Genomic DNA, 4,413 nt, shown 5'->3' on the forward strand with positions numbered 1-4,413 from the left:
AAAAATTCTTTTCACGGAATCTTACCAATTTTCGCAAGCAATTTCTATATCTGGCGGAAATCGTGGACGAACACAATAATATAAATATTAATTTATTGCCTAATCCAAGAAAATAATATCATTAAATTCGAAGTCAAATCGGAGTAATATAAATAAAAGTTAGTTAAAAATGTTACCTCAATATTTTTTTAAAACATTAAAAAAATATTGTTAAAATCACATGAATAAACTATATAAGAAATTGAAAAAATAAAGATGATGTATGGAAAAAAAACTTTACCCTCGACGGGATTCGAACCCAGCGTTTCCGCTGCGTAGTCCGACACCTTGATTTTTTTTTTTTTTTGAAAATATGTTTATTGGTTTAACTATGTACAGTGTCTTATGCTATTGGTACTTCTAATAAACATACAGAAAACTTAACCATTATTTCTACGGGTTGGTTATATAATTGGTTACGCGATTGCAACTCTCCTATATAATCGGTTTGTTTAAGGTTAGGGGTTATTGGACTATATTATGCTATGGTATTGCACTTAGGTAGCTCTTTGGTGTGCTTACTTTTTTTTTTTTTATGAGATGGGGAAAAAAAATCCTGCTCGCGTAGCAGGGTGAAAACCCCATTGTCGGTCTAGATGCTAATCCTTACTAACTATCCTACATACTAGGTTAACAGAGAATAAATGTCAATAATAACAACTATGTACAACTTAAACTAACGGCTATGTACAACTTATATTAGGGCTATATACAGGGTGCTCCCTTCCCTTTTCCGCACGGGTAAGGAGGTGATTATGATGTTTGGTGTGAGCTGTGGGCGGTGTTTTTGCGGCTACGAAGAGCCCTTATGTGGTGACTGCTGTCATTGAGCCACCAGTATTTTTTAAAACGTAGTCGGTCGAAGTTGTTGCGGTCGCGGTGTGGTAGTGAGGTTGAAAATTTGAATTTTTCGGGGTGTTCCGTGTACTCGTTGTAGGTTAGAGCCAGTCTTTTGTTGGCTTTGTTGCGGCGCCAGTGGTAAATTATTGGGACGTTGTTGTGGTCTTGAATAAGACCGTTTGTGTCGCAAAAAGTGAAGGCTTGAGGGGGAGGTAGCCTGTGTGTAATTGTTGTTGTGTGGTGGTTATGTCGGGGTGCGCAAGGTCTTTTGTGATGTTGTTTTCTATGTGGGGTAACTTGCTGTGGTAGTCTCTGGTTAATTTTATTATGAATGAGTCTATTCTGGGGATGTCGGCCGTGTTATATAGGGTTGTCTTGTTTGTGTAGTGTTGCCAGTTTGTGTGTTTGTTTCTGTAGATTTTATTGCATGCTCTTAAGCATTTTCGCTCAAACATCCTCAGCCTTTCCATTGTCGTGTGGTTGGTGTTCCACCAGATGGGGGCTGCATATGTTAGGATGGGCCTGATTAGGAGCATGTATAGGATAGTTTTAGTGCGTCCGGGGAGGTTTTTATTATAGAATAGTCTACTGTTTGCTTTGAATGCTTTGGTCGCCTTAGATAGTTGGATAGATATGTGGTCGTTGCCTCTTAGCAGATAGTCAATGTGTACTCCTAGGTACTTTACAGCTTTTTTATGTGGGATTTTGCATGTTGTTGTGGTGCCTGGTTCTGTTGTGCTGATTTGAAATTTGTTGCCGCCAGCTTTAATGTTGGTGGACAGGTAGTGGAGGGGCTTTCTGAATAAAATTGTCTCACATTTTTGTGGGTTTAGTTTGAGATTCCAGGTGCTATAGTATTGGTTGATTTTGTTAACTGTTGCTTCAAGTTCGGTTTGTACTATGTTGACTCGGTTGCTGGATGTGTATGTCACTAGGTCATCGGCAAATGCCAGTTCCCGCTGCCCTGCCAGGTTTATTAAATTCAAATGCATTGAGGAGGTCGCTGGTGTAAATGTTAAAGAGGATGGGAGAGTTAACGGTGCCTTGTTGGAGGCCTTCTGTTATGGAAAATGTTATTGTCGAGGTTGTGGTTCCGTCCCAGGTTATGAATTTTTTGTTTGTCGTCATGTCCCAGATTGTTGCTGTCAGCCATTTTGGGAATTTTTTCTTGTGTAGCTTGAAAATGAGACCGTTTAGCCAGACCGAGTCGAATGCCTTTTCGAGATCAAGTAGGGCTGCGCCTACTAGTTGGTTGTTGCTAATGTTGTGGTTGATGTCGGAAATGAATTTATGTATTGCGTGGGTTGTGGAGTGTTTGTGTTTGAACCCGAATTGGCTGACACTGCCAAAACAAACACTGTACAGTGTTGTGCTATTTTGTTGTTTATGATGGCTTCGTATATTTTACTTATGCTAGAGGTCAGGCTAATCGGTCTGTAACTGGATGGGTCTGTCGGGATTTTGTTTTTTTTTATGATGGGTAGGATTTTCGCGGTTTTCCATATATTAGGGAAGTATTTGCTGTTTAAGGCATTGTTGAAAAGGATGGTCAGGTGTGTGATTATTTTTCCTGGTATGTGTTTCAGGGCTATTGGGGGGATTCTGTCTGTTCCGGATGATGTTTTGTTAGGGAGTTTTTTGATGATGTGTGCGACTGTGTATGGGTTGCAGAACGGGTCGATTTCGCTGTTTGCGTCGTCTGGGCTTGTGGCGTTGTTTTGGTCGGAGAACTGAGTTATGGTGTTATTGTTGTGTCGGTCATTTGTGAATTCGTTTGTTAGTGCGAGGGTGGTGTTGTCAATTAGTTCTCTAAGTCTTGTTCCGGTGTTAAGATGTCGTGGGGAGTTGATTATTTCGTAGTATGCTCCTATGGCGTTGAGTTTGTCTGTTGGTGTTGTTAGAATGTACATGTCATTTGATGTCTGGAGGGTTGAGGTGTTGCATTGGCTTCTGGTAATGATTTGTCTGTTGTTTTGCTTTATGTGGATGGTGTCTATCGAGAGAGGGGGTTTACGTCTGAATATTGAGTTGATTTTTGGGAAGAATGTGTCGGAGTTTCTGTGGTCTATTTTTTTTATTACATTGGTCCAGTATTTGTTAATGGCTTTGTGGAATTCTGAGTGTAGTTTTTTAGTTAGGAGTTTGTGTATGGATTTTGCTGTTTTTGTTATGATTAGGTGTGCGTTGGGGTCTGTTAGGTGCAGGTTGTGTAGCATTGTGTTTAATGTTTTTTTGTGTTTTTGTAGTTTGGTGATTTTTCTATTAATGTACATTGTCGTGTTATTGCGTTTCTTGTATTGGGGGGTGTGGGTGTCTAATGCATTCTGTATGGCTTCAGATATGATAAGGAGGTTGCTGTCGATTTCTGTTGTGGTCAGGTTGTAATTGGTGGGGATCGTGTTTGTGTAGTGTCTGTCTAGGTGTTTAGTGAAGTTCTTCCATTTGGTGGCTTTGTAGTTCCGTGTTATGGGATCTGGGTTAGCGGTTGGTAGTAAGTTTGAGGGCAGGGAGAATTGCACTGAAATGGCTAGGTGGTCACTGTCGTAGGGCAGAGTACTGGCTTTCCCGTTGATGTCGTTTGTTAATACTAGCCTGGAATCTGTGAGGCAGATGTCTAGAAAAGATAGGCTTGTATGTGGGGGTGGTGGTCGTAATTGTGTTAAGTCTGTATGTTAGGTCGTGTTTGGTCTCCCATTTTTTAAAATATCGTCCTCTCTGGTTGTTTGATTTGTCACCCCAATCTGTTCGTTTAGTGTTGAGGTCACCGGCTATAATGTAATAGTTGTTGTCATCATGGAGTTTGAGTGATTGGAATAGTCGGTCTAGTTCAGTTATGTAAAGTGTTCTGTTGTCGTTTGTCGTGTATGCGCTTACTATATATAGTGTGTGGTTGTTAATGGTCTTTATTTTTATAATCGTGTATTCGAGTATTTTGTTGTCTGTTGAGGAGGGGGAGTGTATAGGTTCATGTGGTATATTGTTTTTGATTAGAATTGCTGTTCCTCCGCCTTGGGTTGCGTTGGGCCTATCTTTCCTGTAGAGCTTGTAGTTTTTGAAGGTGAGTTTGTGGGAGGAGTTGAGCTTGGTTTCCGAAAGTAATATTATGTCGTGGTTGTGTGTAAGTAGGAATTGTTTCAGATCGAGCCTGCGTGGGTGTGTTATCAGTGAGTTTACATTAATTGCTGCAATTTTTATGGTGGTGGGAGGGCTGGCGGCGTTATTATTCATTATGTTTGTCGAATAGTGAGTTTAGAACAAATTCTAATTTTTCGGTGTTAATCGCTACCTGAGTGGCTATTTGTTGTAATTGTGCGGCGATGATTGTGGCTAATTCGGACTTGAGGTTGGAGATCCAGTCGAGTGGGGGTTGCTGGGTGGTTGGTTTTTCGGTTTGTTGTGAGCTGGTCAATCTGTTGATCCTGTGGGTTTCGTTGGCGTGTGCAGGATGTTGCGTTGTGGCTGGTGCTTGGGATGTCTGCTGGGCAGTTGCTGTTCCCCTGACCATTTGGGCGAATGTGGGGTCGTTTGTGACCG

Source organism: Halictus rubicundus, chromosome 4, assembly GCF_050948215.1.
Source record: "Halictus rubicundus isolate RS-2024b chromosome 4, iyHalRubi1_principal, whole genome shotgun sequence".
NCBI lineage: Eukaryota > Metazoa > Arthropoda > Insecta > Hymenoptera > Halictidae > Halictus > Halictus rubicundus.